The following is a 15,757-nucleotide window of genomic DNA, read 5'->3' as shown; positions in this document are numbered from 1 at the left end:
TGGATCTTAGGGCAGCCTTTAGCTATTTTCTCTCTCTCTTACACACACACACACACACACACACACACACACACACACAGAGTCCTATGGTTTATTCTCCTAGTTCAGATTATATAAAACACCAGAATATAGTAAGTGTTACTCCAGAATTATCTGAAATAAATTTTTTATCAGGGATCCCAGTGGGTTGTCTGACCCTGGGACTTTCATCCTTTTCTCAGAAATCCCTGCGGGGAGGAGGGCCCACAAAGAGAAGCAAATAAATATATAGAGATTCTGAGCATGCTGGTTTAAAGAGGGAGGTTCCCAGTGCCCTCCCTGCTTTGGCTCAGCAGTGGAGCTGGGTTCTCTTCTATTTCCCTCTTCCTCAGCCCCTGCCTGGCACTGGTGATGTTTTGCTGTATCCAGCAGGATGCTCTGGCGGCCCTGCTGTGGAGAGGGTCCTTTCTCCCTCCTAGAGGCAGGACTCTGAATTGGATCTATCTGTGCCCAGTTGAGGCCTGTGCAATACACAAGAGGCTGAGTGGATACACCTTAGTTACTCCCTTGCTAAGAAGAAAGATATCTCTTGTCTTTCTGCAGTGAAAGAGGGATTATGAGAAATGTCCCTTCCTTTCTTTACCTCACAAGGGTGATATGAAAATGAAAAAGTTAATGTTTTGACGGGTGTTGTCATACTCAGGTGACAGGCAAAGCAATATTATGTTTATTATCATGGTTCCCACCACATCCCTGTGTGCTCATCGCTCTCTCTCTCACATCACAGGGGTATGTATGGTCTCCCTGGGAAAAGACAATGGCGCAGACTGCTAATGAGAAAATTCATGGGGCCACACTAGACAAACATTTCAAATTATAGTTTCCTTGGGCACTGATCATGCTTCATTACCACATGAGGAAATCTGGGAATCTGGCTACCTTGAAAGTAATGGTATGGGCATGGAAGGGCTGAGACAGACCTAAATATTTTAATTAATATGTCAAGAAATGCAAAACTTAACTAGCTCGCGAATGTTTGATTTATATAGCCCTGTCCTGTCTGGTAGCCATGGGCCACATGTGGCTAGTAAAGCATCTGAAATGAGGCTAGTCTGAATTAAGATATGCTGTGAGTGCAAAACATACACTGGCTTTTGAAAACTTAGAATGAAAAAAAGAATATAAAATACCTTATTAATAATTCTTTCATATGATTACATGTTGAAATGATATTCTGCATATGTTTGTTTAAATATTTTATTAAAATTAATTGTAATTGATTTTTTAAAATGTGGTACGGGGTGGCCACCCCCCTGGAAACCACCCCCTGGTGGTTTCCAGAAAATTAAAAATGCCATATATGGCTGCATTTGTGGCTTGCATTATATTTCTTTTGGACAGCGCTGGTATAGACTTTATTAACAGATAGTGTGGGAATTGCTATCTGGAATTCAGTATTTCCTCCCCAATCCACAATATCAGGATATGTCCATCTTGAAAGGACTACTGTTATAGTATTGTTGGGAAAAATTGTGAAACACTTTAAACAGATAAAAGAGAAGTTACTGCATGTCCTATCTAATGCATTCTTGTGGTCATATCCCTTTTCATTGTTTTTAAACTTCTTCATAATTCTGCAAGTTGTAGAAAACTGATAATAATGAAAATGATTCTTATCTGTAAGAAAGCAAATTAATTGGGTCTGGTGGAATGTAATTGATCATTGCCATATGGATAGAGCCTTTTGCATTTCTGTGTAAATTCATCTCAGCATTCCTTGTGGTCCATATATGCGTGGTTCCTTGAATTCTTTGACCCTATGGTAACATCCTACTTATTGGCTCACTAGTTAATGAGTTAACAAAATCTTTGACACGAGTTCATTGTGTATTTGTGTGAGAGTTATGATGTTATCTTTTTAAACAATACTAGGGAATTTAGGAGTTCATGGTGGTCATAATTAACTACCCTGTCCTTTCCTCCTCCCTTCATCACCCAGCTACACCTATGGTCCCAGTGGTGGAAGTACTTCTAAAAGCCTGAGATGGGATAGAGAATGCATTTTTCTATAGAAAGTATTTTACATGATGGTTGATTGCCATTTAAACACTACTCATATAAAGCAAGCTAAATTGTGGGTTATTGTGAATTTTGTGAGCCAGACAGGGAATCCTCCCACCCAGTGGAATATTTGATTCTAAGAGAAGATGTGCTGAGTTCCAAATAATGAAAGAGAAACCTAGGATGTTACTCATTTGTAAGGTATACACTGTGGATACTGATCAAGCACTCAATTGCACAAAGTCCTCAAGTTTAATGGTAAAACATATTTAAAAGAAAGTGGGTTGTTACCGATTTTTGTTGCCCACCCCCCGCCCCCCGTTTTTTTCTTTTTCTTTTTTGTTTCATAAATGTTAAAAAAAAACAGTCCCATTCTTATTTTACCTTGTTGTCATTTCCCAAACAGAACTGGCTTCCTTCAAAACCATGTGTGACAAGATAGGCCAGGCACGTCAGTATTTCTTTCATATTTCCATTTATTCCTGTGAATAGAATGAATTTTAACAAATATAAGCAAACTAAAAATGTAAAATAGGTGATTTTATGCACTCTCCTTTTTTAAGAATTTGGAAATACTACACTTAAGTTGTATATGTTTTGTTTCTTTTCCTTATTATTTTTTTAAGGACGTTAGCAGAAAGATCATTAAATTTTGTTGAGTATTGGTCTCCAGCATTTAGGTTTTTACAAAACATGTGAAAGTTTACTGGTCTTTCACCAGCCGGGACATATGATTTTATACATCTGTAATTCTGAAAATGAAACATTTACTCTACAAAAATGCAGAACAGTACACTTATAAATTTTATGTTTTGTGGGCTATTTTCTTATGTAAATCAGCCACCTTGGAGACTCCTTTTAAAGTACAAGTATACAGTATTCTCATGTATATAATCTGCCCATATGTAATTATTTTCTTTTTTGGTTCTTTGGGACGTAACAGGAGGAGGCTTTGTGGCATAAGTAAAGCCCTTGACCTAGGTATTTTAATATCATAATTTACTTGGTGATGTTATCAAAGAGAACAAAATATATACCTTTTTACAATTTTCAGTTGTTTGAAATTAATTTTTGAAGTTTGACTATAAGTTGCTTTTGATTTTTTATATTAAGAAAAAATTTTGAAAATTGTTAACAAAGAACAGTATGAATTTATGCAACTATTTGTTTCTGATTAAGATAACATTATTTCAAAAAAGTTAGTTTAATTAAATAAAAACTGTTGATAAAATTTGAAATATCTTTATGTGTTTTTAATGTATCTTATTAAAGAGTCATGGTGTATCTTAATTCTCAATAAAATGGGGAAGAAACACTGGCATATTAAATCTTCCATCATTATTCAAAAATAATAGAATACTGTACTCTAAAAATAAAACCAAGGTTTCATTTGCATGGAAAATTTGTTTCTTACGGAAGAGCTTTACTCCTGACCCATTTTCCATAAACAGCAAGAGGGAGGAGATATGGGGATACGTGTATATGTATAGCTGATTCACTTTGTTATAAAGCAGAAACTAACACACCATTGTAAAGGAACTATACTCCAATAAAGATGTTAAAAAAATAAAATAACAAATAAAATAAGTCAAAAAAAAAAAAAAAAAAAAAAAAAGGAGTTACTATATTCTTTGGCTCTTTCTTTATCCAGGATTTTTCTAATTGGTATTTTCTCTCAGGTTGATTTTACTTGTTTCTTCTCTAAGAAAGAGTTTGTTGCAGTGATGATTGACAGTTAAATAAACAGACAGATGTAAAGATATAGATTCTTTCTGGAAAGCAAAGAGTTGGGGAATCTTTTCCAGAAAATAGTTTTATTTTTTAACTTGACAATATTTGAAAGATTAATAAAAGGATGATGTCTCTATCATCTACTGTCTATTCAGGACTAAACACTTTTGGAAACAAAAAGTTACTATTTATCATATGTAACTATATTATTTATCAATACTATTAATCACATAAATAATATCACATACTATTTATGACATACGGCTTCCTACGTCAGGAGATTCCCTATTGTTAATATGTCCATTATTCATGTGACAAATAGCTAAGAAAGGGGTAAATTCAGAAGGTACAGAAGTACTTCAGATACTTGTAATATGGAGTCCAGACATCCATGAAATGCCTGGAATTGTTGAGCAAAATTTTGTATTTATCGTCTTGGAAGAGGAATCTTTATCAGAATTTCAAAAGTATTCTTGACTATCTCTCTTCAGAAAAGGTTCAGAATTCTTAGCTTGCAGGATTGCTAAGGCTAACTGCTTACCTCTATAACATCTAGATGAAAATGAAGATTTTAAAGAACATCTAATTGTTTTGTCCATATGATGCCCAATTCAATCCCAAAACTATAATTTTCATAGTTTTAGCAGTGTATGATTTTAAGGAGACACAGTTCTTTAAATAACAGACCTCTTTTCTCCAAATCTAAAGCCGTCTTTCTTTTGAGTATTATACCTTCTTGTCTCCTATCCCAGTTTTTTTTTTTACCTCCTCCCTCTGAATTAGCCAAAGAAAACCTCACAGTACTCTTGATTTACAGACGCATAGATAATTCTGACTCTATGGGTAGAAATGCAGTACTGTGATCCATTTAATAATGTGATCCAATATATGTTCATACAATGGATATATGTCTGGAATAAGTTATTAAGGAATATTGTGCTGTCTATAAGGGTTTTTATTAATTTAGAAACTCAGGACTCCAGTATTTTTAACAGTAACATGAGTGAGAAAGTGATGAATCATTTACAATCAACCATGATGGAGATGATACGTCAAAGCCTAATTCCGGAAGTTTATCCACAATTGATTCCAATTTTTCATTCTTCAAAGCTTTTCCTATACCCTGAAATAAAGGCACAGTTTAACCTGCAGGTGAGCGGAAGTTGAAGGGAACTGCAAAGCAACTTCTGCATAATGAACATCTTGCCAGGAAAATGTGCGTGAGCTCCAAGGAAATGGTGTTGGAAGAGATATGAGATGGCAGGAGGATTTTCTCTGACACAATTTTGAGTTTTTGACAGCAATATCTCCCTGTTTATGAAGCACATAGAACTATGCTCAAGACATGAGGAAGTTTGGGAGACATAATCGGAAAGAGAGAACTGCAGATAAGGAAGTTATTCAAACTAGGTCACTTCTCATCTCGGTATTTTCAGAATTTTCCCCTGCATCCCACTCTAGAAACAACCTGTACAAAAGACAAACCTTTTCCAGATGGTTTGGTGAATTTACTCTTTTCTTCTCTATAGATAGTAATAATTAACTTTCAATTAGGGCTTTCCAATTTTAAAAGTATGTAACGTTTCATTTTCACAATAATCCTTTAAAGTTGCTATAATAATGATGATAGTTATTGTTATTATGCTGATTTTTCTAAATAAAAATACTGATGCTCAGACTCTTTTTAATCATCCAATAATAAGCAGAGTAGGAATTTTTAAAGACAAACTATCAAACCTCAAATTCCCTGCTTTTCTCCCTCCTTTTGGAATGACAATGGGACAGAATACGACATACATCTTTTAATAAATTGTATTTGCTTTTTTTGGTAAGAGCTTGGAGGAATGTAATATGCCATTTTGTGTATTCTTGTCAGTGTTTTGTTTTTGTTTTTTTTTTTTGGCCGCACTGCATGGCCTGTGGGATCTTAATTCCCCAACCAAGGACTGAACCTGCACCCTCCACAGTGAAAGCACAGAGCCCTAACCACTTGACTGCCAGGGAATTTCCCCATTTTGTGTAGTCTTAAAAATCCTTTGCTTGAAGAATTTAAAGTACTTTTGCCTTTTTAGACTTATACAATAGTCACACCACTTAGAAATATTTAAGAGAGGAGGAAATATAATTCTTCACTATGAAAATAAACTCACACCATCAGGCCAGGAGTTGGTACCAACCAAAACATCTTGATTGCTCCCTATGTTGTGGTGGCATTTCTGAAAGTTGTTGATTGGAAGAAGTAGAGCCAGCATCACCTAGATTGAGCTGTGAATCTTTGCCATTCCCCCAGGGTACACCAGGGGGCCTTCCTCCTCCTGTCACTTCCTTCCACTCCCTACTCAGTGTCTTCAGAGGTGCATGAGAAGTCACCTGGGCTGTTAATGTTTGGTTTGTAATTGGACACTAGCCATTTCTATTTTACACATGGAAGAGGTGAAGCAAAGAGTTGTCAGGCACCTACAGCAAATCAAGGAAGAATGTCCATATCTTCCCATGATGCTCCACACTTGCTTCAGATGGCTTTGCAAGAGTACCTTTCAGCTAAATTCAAAGATGAACATCAGAAAGAACCTTTGCGGCCATTTTTGTCTCAAGGAATGGGCTCCCTTTCAAACATGGAATGGCTTCTCACTAATATGAGGTTATTTTTCAACAACAGATGGGTCTATAAGTGAAAAGAGACCTCTTCGCTTGTCTGGTGGCATGTGGACTTCTTCAAATTTCCATGTGGTTCTGATTGTCAGGAAGGGACCACATGACATTAATGCAATTTCTTCTTTAATGTGCCACCTTGCCATCAGCCCTTATGTTCAGGCATCAATGTTTAAGATACAGACCTCCATCAGACCAGCATGAATGCCACGGAGCTTTGTGGAGATCTGCCAAAACAACAGGCCAGCATTTGGGAGAGAATAGGGATGATGTGATTTCAATTTCATACCATCTGTCCCCAGATTTCTTTCACTACCAGGCTGGTCACTGACTTTGGAGAACAGTCAAAATGCCAGGGCTCTGGAATGCTCTGCGTAAGTTGAAAGGAGCAGGCATCACTGAGAACCCCATGGCTGGTTCTTGCCATGGGGAAGTGGACAGAGACTGCTGCCTTCCATTAAGAGATACTTTGAAAGTCCTAATGAAAGCAGTGTTAAGCCTTCAGGAGCTGGCTTTGTGTCTGAGAGGCTGGGCAAGAGATGTCAGATTGCTCCACAGGCAAGAGAGAAAACATAGGCATCCAAGGGAAAGAGAGTAGAAGATATGTTGGCGTTCTTCTCAGCAGGGGGCATTCTTTATTCTTGGGAGAATAAAGCCTCACCCCCTATTGTCAAGCTGTAACCATCCTCCAACCTCTTTCTCCAGGAAGATCTCACCATTCTAATAAGAACATAAACCATAAAGCAAAAACAGGAAAAAATGGCTTTTTTTGGCCAGTGAGTCAGAGATTTTTTAACGGTGGATTATTTTACACAAACTCTTGAATGATTATTTTCTTTGCTCCCAGGCAATCCGGATTAATTGATACAATAAAGGTCTGGAAGCCCTAAAATGCTGGTTCAATTCCCAACTCTGACACAAAGAAGCTAAATGACTTGCAAGAGAATTTGTAGAAAAATCAACAACAATTTTCCTATCTGCAAAAATAGGGTTGGCGTGCCACGGGGACGCTGTGTGGCATTTTAAAAAATTGTGTTCCAAATGCTAATTATTCACTAGTTGGGTTTTCCAGGTCATGCCTCTTGCCATCAGTAAGTTGATTGCTAACAGGATGATGATATTGGTTTAACTTTTAAATGCGAGTTTCAGAAGTATAACTTTTCAAAGTCATCAGAGAAATAGAGTATTGGATGTAGAAAAAACCTTAGGCCAGAATCATGATATCAAATCCCGACGCTTCACAACGAGGAAACCAAGGCCCGCAGAGGTTAGTGACCTGGCCAAGGCCACAGAGAGTGTTAGTGAAAAGCCAGGAGGAGAATGCTAGCTTTACCTTTGATCAGTATCACAGTTTGTAAACCATGGTGCTTTTCGTATGCCTGCTTTCTGTGACGATTCCTGGGGAAAGGATTTCTCATGACATGGTTTTTTCACAGCTCAAGATGGGTGATTTGGGGCCAGCGTGCAAGGGCACTTTTTGATACAGCTGCTTCCCTACATGTTCAACACTCACTCCCCAATGACAGAATTGCCAGCATCTCCATCAGTCGCAGGAGGCTTAGAAGGCATGAAATAAACACAGCCTGACAACTCTGTTCCCGTGTTATGACCTGTTCACCTCCCTGCCACTTCCAACTTGACTTCTCTCTGAGTAGCCTCCATGTTATTTAAGTCAGCAGGACTTTCCGAAATCAGGTAGCATGTGCTGAGGCTGCCGGGAGGAAGGGCTGTGTGGCGGCGTGAGTGGGTCTGAGCTCTTAAACTCCAGGTCTGGACTGGCACAGAAGGAGCTGAGGCTGTTGTGGAGGTCACTTGTAGTCTTGAAATTTCCAAGTGTTCCCTTCTTTTATTCTTAACGACTTCGTGTCTTGGAATCACTAGAGTTCTCACTCTGATAAATATTATTTCTCGAAGCACTCAGAAGCCTACTTCATTCTGGAATGTTTCAATAGACAGCTTTAACAAAACCATGGATAACCCCTTAAAAAAGTAAAAGTAAATCCAACTTACATTTTACGATGAATAGCATTAACAATCCTACATCAAATTCATTCAAAAATGCCTGTTTGCACACAAATATTTACAGCTACATTTTTCATAGTAGCCTCAAAGTGGAAGCAACCTAATGAATATCTGTCAACTGATGACTGGGTGAACAAAACGTGGTATATCTATACAATGGAATACTAGTCAGCAATAAAGACAAAGTACTGATCCATGCTGAGATATGGATGAACCTCGAAAAGTTTATACCAAGTGAGAGAAGCCAGATAAGAAAAGATTGCCTATTGTATAATTCCATTTATATGAAATGTCCAGAAAAGGCAAATTGATAGAAAGAGAAAGTAGATGTGTGACTACTAAGGGCTGGAAGTGGGAATGGGGAGTGACTGCAAGTGGTCACAGAGTTTCTTTTGGGATGATGGGATTATTTTCAAAGTAGGTTGTGGTGATGGTTGCACAACTCCACAAATTTACTGAAATCATTGAATTGTATACTTCAAATGAGTGAATTTTATGGTATGGAAATTATACATCAATAAAGCTGTTAAAACAAACAAGCATGCAACAGATGTCTCAGCTCTTAGCATGGAGGACGTCTTTGGAGTAGAGTGATGTCTGGTGTGGTTGGGTCCCTGGACTGATCCAGCATTAGGATTTCCCCAAACTCAACCACCACTCATGGAGAACCAGCCACCTTCAAATCAGAATAGGCACCCTTGACATGATGCAACAATTTACAAAATCAACTGGCTGCCCTTTCGAGGTGAAGTCTGACAAAAGGCTCAGTTCAGGGAAAAATGCATTCAAAGGGAAAAGTCCATGGCAGTGGCAACAATTAAATCTTCAATTAAGACACTTAAAGTGTTTAGGGCTGACAAGGAGTTAAAGTAAATGTTGATTCAGTTGTAAAGTTTTCAAAGCCATAACTTTGCAGAAGGGTCTTGCACAACTACAGGGTTTTATTTATTTATGCATTGTTATTGTCTTTAAAATATTCTTTTCTTCCCCAGAAAATTTCCAACCAGCACTGGGACCCTTACCAGGGGAGACTGGGAACAGGTCTGAATAATGCATTCAAGATAATTTCAAAAAATCACCCTTTAACGAGTACCATATTCCCTCCAATTTTCCCTTATATATGATTCACCGTTTTGCAAATACTGATGTATAAAGAATGTATTGAATGTAGCAAAAGTTGAAGATAGCCCCTGTGGATAAGACCTAATGGACACCATCCTGAAATAATACATACAGCTCAGGCTCCAGACATGTGTCTTCAATTTAAAATAATTCAGCAATCATGTTCAACCAGAACCTGATTACACAAAATGGGACTTTTAAACTCCCAGACTTGGATCAAATTTTGAGGCCACAAAAAAAGAGGGGGGATATAATATGTGCCATGTTTATATATTCCAGATACTGTGATTAAATGATCCACACACAGACTTGACTGTTTCTTTGAGCTTATCAAGGCACCTATTACCATTTTCTATCTGTAAATATCTGTCTCGCCTTTATGAGAACTGTGTGAAAGTCCGGGGCTGAGATGCAAAGGAAGGAAGCTGAACATCAGTTGGGTTCCTCTGTCAGAATATTATGGTTTCTAAAGCACTGAACTGGGCCTCATTCTCCACTTTCTATGGAGGCCCAGGAGGGAGGCAACAGGACTGCGCAGATTTGGCTGTCCCTGGGGTGGCACTGGGGAGCCCGGCACATTGTGCCTGCTGTGGTCCCCAGCAGATGCTCCATTCCCCTTGGATGTTTTTATAATTTATTTTTTATTGAAGTATAGTCAATTTACCGTATTGTGCTAGTTTCAGGTGCACAGCAAAATGATTCAGTTATACTATATATAAAACAGATAAGCAACAAGGATTTACTGTATAACACAGGGAGCAATATTCAGTGTCTTGTAATAACCTATAATGGAAAATAATCTGAAAAATATATATATCTCCCCTCGGATCTTTTACTTTGTTAATGGCTGCCTTCCTTCCCTCCCTTATAACTATGACTGGTCTCCTTTCTCACAAGTAAGTTGGACCTTTGCCTATATTGTGATTTCTGAAATGCTAAGAAATCCCCAAATACTTCTCTTTTGATAGACTGCCCAATACTTGAACTGCTACCATTATTAGGTACTTATTACTTCAAATTCCTTTGACCGGAATAGTGGATATAAAAGTGTTTGGTGAGTCCCAAGCAAGCCAGACAAAATACGAACACCCAACTCAATTTGAAATCCAGAGAAACAATTTTTAGCACATATATGTTCCAAATATTGCATATGACACTCACATACTAAAAAATTATTTGCTGTTAACTGAAATTCAAATTTAGCCAGGTATCATGTATTTTTATTTGCTAAATTTGGCACCCCTATCTAGTGACCACCAATGTATGGCATATGGGTAAGGGATCTCTTGGGTGGGAAGGATGGGAAAATTATATTGTAACATGGTCACCTCCACATAAGTGGGAGAAGGGCGATGGGCCAGTCCATTTTACCCTTTATTAAAGTCTCAACCCTTGGAATTTGATGGTCTAAAAATTAAACATCGGGGGCTTCCCTGGTGGCACAGTGGTTAAGAATCTGCCTGCTAATGCAGGGGACACGGGTTCGAGCCCTGGTCTGGGAAGATCCCACATGCCGCGGAGCGGCTAGGCCCGTGAGCCACAATTGCTGAGCCTGTGCGTCTGGAGCCTGTGCTCCGCAACAAGAGAGGCCGCGATAGTGAGAGGCCCGCGCACCGCGATGAAGAGTGGCCCCCACTTGCCACAACTAGAGAAAGCCCTCGCACAGAAACGAAGACCCAACACAGCCATAAATAAATAAATAAATAAATAAAAATTAAAAAAAAAAAAAAAAATTAAACATCACAAACTTGGGCACACTAGAAATAAAGGTTTTTGTTTGTGTGCTTTCTTTTTCAATAAGACGAACATATTTAGAATGGGTGATTTTCTTCTTAAATTGGTGATATTTCTACTTTTGCTTTTGTTTACAGGTCTTATGGGTATTTTATGAGTTAAAAGAGGAAAGCAGGGCCTTTTTGGGAACTGGCTGAGGGCAGAGTCCCTGTTACTGTGGACTCTGACTTCTGGGTCTGAATTGAGGGTGGAGGCAGGCAAACTGGTGGAGGGCGTGTGGGGTGGGAGCTGCTGGTGGTGATGGGGCTTCCACAGACTGGTTTGTCTCAAGAAGTCTGTTACTACAAATAAACTGGCAAAATTTGCAAGTAATCTGCTTCCCCTGCCCAGTAAATTAGAGTGAATTTGATATTATCTCTTTAATAACTTCACTTCTAATCACTTGCATACCAGGTAGGAGAGAAAGGTAGTTTGCAAGTCAATGCCCTGAGAATTTCAGGTAAATTGACTAAGCCCCCAGCCATCTGTCATTCATGTGACTATCAGCTGTCATATGTGCTGGGGCAAAGGTTAGGCTGAGATTCACTGCTCTCAGAGGATACTTCCTGGAGGGAAAACCCAGAGTTGAATTTTCTCAGCACTCCAAGATACAATTTCCTTCTTGTGATGGCCCCCACAATTTCCTACAGTTTATTAAACTCACAAATTCAAGAAGAGAAGCTATCTTCCTTTCTTTCTCTTCCTTTCCTTCTTCCATGCTACAGTAAAGTTTATTTTTGGGGTCTACTCTGTGTCAACATGGCCTTGGTTCCTGCCCTTGAAGAGCTTCTAGTTCCAAAAAAAGGAGGGGGGAACGTTTTATGAGGAGACTGAAGATGAAGGACTTTGAAGGCAATTGAAAGTGTTGAGAGGAGTCAAGGAGGACCTGAGTAGGGAAGAAAAAGGATAGCACCATCATGGAATTAGAATGGGATAAACACATTAATGGTAGGCCCTATCTTTGGGTAGAAACCAATGATAGCAATTGTATGAGGCCTGGAAATTTCGGCTGACTGTGAAGCTTTCAAAATATGTAGTCCTTGCTATCCCCCAGTGGATGGCAGTTATCTCTTTAAATCAATGATGGAAGGGCTACTTTGGGACACTGTTCTGAGCTCCCCCACCCCCGGGGGTCTTTTTTTCTGAAACAGTCATGTTTCAGAGGAAGGGGGAGAAGAGCCTTCATTCTGTTATATTTAAAGGTCAATGTAACACTGTGAAGTGATGCGGACTGCATGTAGACATCGCTGGGTCTTGGTTAGAGGATTCATTTCATTCTTTCTTATGTGAGCATTCGTGGTTTACAGGTTTTCCTCTCCCTGTTTAGACTGTAAGTCTCTTGAAGGCAAAAATAACATCCCATTGTTTCTATCCTCTAACAGCACTTTTTAGTGTCTGACCCATCTTAGGGACTCAATAAATGTTTGGATGAATAAAGGAACTGAAAAACGTTTCTTTTGCTCAATTAAAAATATTTCTAACTAGTTTCTACTGACATATTATAGATAATATATCCTAGGAAACAGTCTCCTCAAATTATGGCTTCAACAATGGATCAAAAATCAATTTCCAAATGAGTTTTTCAGTAGAAAGCACTACACACACACACACACACACACACACACACACTCTCTACAATAATAAAAAAAAGTCACCTGTGAATTTAAAAACTATAGAATAACAATAGATAATCCATACTTAGTTATGATATGTTTCTAAGGCCAAGGAGAGCTTGAATTAATGAAACATGCAGATCATCTTCAAATCACACAAGCTCCAAGACCTCTTCTTTTGCTCCAAAAGCTGATGATAAGTGAAAAGCTTTCTGATTTGTGAGTTTTGACTCCTCTTATTTTGCATATTCCTTCTTTTGGTGAAAGCAGACAGGTCATGGACAATGTGGTATTCCATCAAATCTAAAAGGCCATTGGTTGTAAGACATGGAGTTGTTTTTGGTACCACTAAGAAAGAAAAAGGCAATGCCATGGAAACATCCTGAATTCAGAGACATTAAGTGTTGAAAAATGCATGTCTTAGAATCTATGAAATAGATAACAGATAACAGATAATTCTGCCTAATGCTTGGCCCAGAGCTTTGCATGCTATAGGTGGTCAATAAATATTTGTTGAATGAGTGGGTAAACAAAGATGACAGGAAGAAATCCTTGGGTTTTATTGATGCCTACAATCAGCCTCTGAGAACAGTGGACTAGATCTCTTCTTGAGGTTTTAAGTAATCACTGAAAAAAGGCAGAAGACTGCTCTCTGATTGCTAAAAATAAAACAAAACACAAACAAAAAACTAGGTTGCAGACTGCATCCTGCAAAACTACCCCCAGAGGAGTTAGACCTCGTGTGTTTTTCAAATAAGAAGAGTGAGTTTTCCATCCCCCCCGTCCCTGTCAAAAGGGATTTTTCTCTGAACAGTCAAAGAAGAGATCGTTTGTATAGGAATCACTGAAGTGTGTAAGAATGTGTGAATGAGTGTGTGTAAGTTAAGGAAGGCAGGTTGATATAAATACATAACAGAGAATAAAAAATTCCCTAAAAAAAGCTTGCTGGGTTTAACATATACATCAGAAAGCAGCACACACTCATGACTGAACCCACAGATCTCAGAATTGCAGCTTGCACCTGTGCCTCCTCTCTGTGATAAATATGGGCAATATTAATGTCATCTTCTAAGTCCCCAGAAATATAGCTGACTCTGTCCGACAGAGCTGGTCACACTGCGGCAGGTAAATCATCTCTGGATCAGAACTCCATGTACACATAATCTTCTGAGCATTTGCAAAGTCTAGGGGCACAGAGTGACAGATCCAGAATATTGCCATCACTTCCTAGCCTGTCCTACTTGAGTTTGGGTTTTTTTTTTTTCCCAACTGTAATAAAGATGTGTTCTCTGATATAAACCTCCTTATGACTTGGCTTCTAGTTCTTTTCAGGGGTCCTGCAAGAGAACCAAGAAGCCATTTTAATTAAGGATAGAATTCTCATTGTTTTGGAACAATGACCTGACTTCTGAAATACTCTTTTTTATTCTTATATGCTTGTGCTATTTTCAGGAGAATACTGCACGAACCTTATTATTTTCATCCAGCAGAGTGTCAACCAAGGCCAGAGCTTAAGAATTTGATCACTGTTAGGCCCTATAATGAAAGGATTTACTTAAAGGATTTAATCATTGTATGTGATTCGAGTGGGTATTTCCCAAGGGCCTGGCCCAGGTTTTTGAACCTAGTACCCTCTCAATTAATGTTTATTAAGTGAATGAATAGATGAATGAATGAATGATGTCGAGAGCACACACCTCCTGGTACTACAGTGCAGCAATTAAGATTTTCAAGCATATCTAAAGTTCTGTTTCCTGAAATGCATGCTGAAGACTATGGATAAGTATTGTGCAAGAAAAGGGATTTGTGTTAAAAAATATTGAGGCGTGGTGAATTTGACAGAGGTTTTCAAATTCTTTTGCTTGTTTCCCCTCCCCGAAAGAATTTCGAGACTATGTACCCTTATCACACTTTTAGGCTGGCATCTAAATTTTTTCATCACAAGTTGTAACAGTTACAAATATAATTTCCAGCTTATTTTAAATACTGACATTACAAAATAAAACCGTTTTAAATGTATCCACAGAATCTAGGTCCCACAGCAATTTGATACCCATCTTACCATTTTTTAAAAATATGGAAACTCTTGAAATTTTACATTTCTTTATTTCCATAAATGCATTATGTATTTTCTACTCTCCCTCCATAATTTCATCCTAATGGAATTATTTTTCTGCTTAAAAGTCTAGTTATTGAACATTTTATTTTACTTCTTTGCACCAAAAATATGTATATGATTTGAAATAAATATTTTAATTTATTGTGTCTTTAATGCTCTATATTAAAAATTCTACTATTGATATTTAACAAATGAACATCTATTATAAACTTTGATTTAAATTATTAAACATGAAAGCAAAAGTTACTAAATATTCACCTCAATGAGATGCAATAAGTTTTTGTTCAAATCAGAATTCAAGTAAGGTCTGTACACGGCAATTACATGGTTGCTGTGTCTCTTAAGTCTCCTTCAGTCTTTAAATCTCAGGCTCTTTCTTTCTCTCCTGTTTCTCTCTCTCCAATTTATTAGAGATATCAGGATGCTTTACCCTGGATTTCCTATAAATTATTAGTTAAATCTAGAAGCTTGATAAGATTCGAGTTCAACTTTTTGACAACACTATTATATTTTAGCCAATAATACTTCATTTGTGTACCTTTCTTAGACTATTTATTTATTTTTATTTCTGTGGCCGCACCGCAGGCGGCTTGAGGTATCTTAGTTCCCCATCCAGGGATCGAACCCGGGCCCCCTGCAGTGGAAGTGCAGAACCCTAACCACTGGACCGCCAGGGAATCCCCTG

The 15,757-nt window shown here is 38.1% G+C and overlaps 1 long non-coding RNA gene across 1 annotated transcript in view; it reads right to left on the bottom strand.

The window, feature by feature from the left end:
* LOC133096299 (uncharacterized) overlaps positions 1 to 15,757 on the bottom strand; it is an 80,679-nt gene that overhangs the window by 7,417 nt on the left and 57,505 nt on the right. Inside the window, exon 2 of the long non-coding RNA XR_009701762.1 lies at positions 2,425 to 2,522. This is a non-coding gene — a long non-coding RNA (uncharacterized LOC133096299). The remainder of the gene's footprint in view (positions 1 to 2,424; positions 2,523 to 15,757) is intronic.

The sequence above is a fragment of the Eubalaena glacialis genome, chromosome 8 (assembly GCF_028564815.1).
Source record: "Eubalaena glacialis isolate mEubGla1 chromosome 8, mEubGla1.1.hap2.+ XY, whole genome shotgun sequence".
In the NCBI taxonomy this organism is placed as follows: Eukaryota; Metazoa; Chordata; class Mammalia; order Artiodactyla; family Balaenidae; genus Eubalaena; species Eubalaena glacialis.
This window is presented reverse-complemented; position numbering and strand designations above follow the sequence as displayed.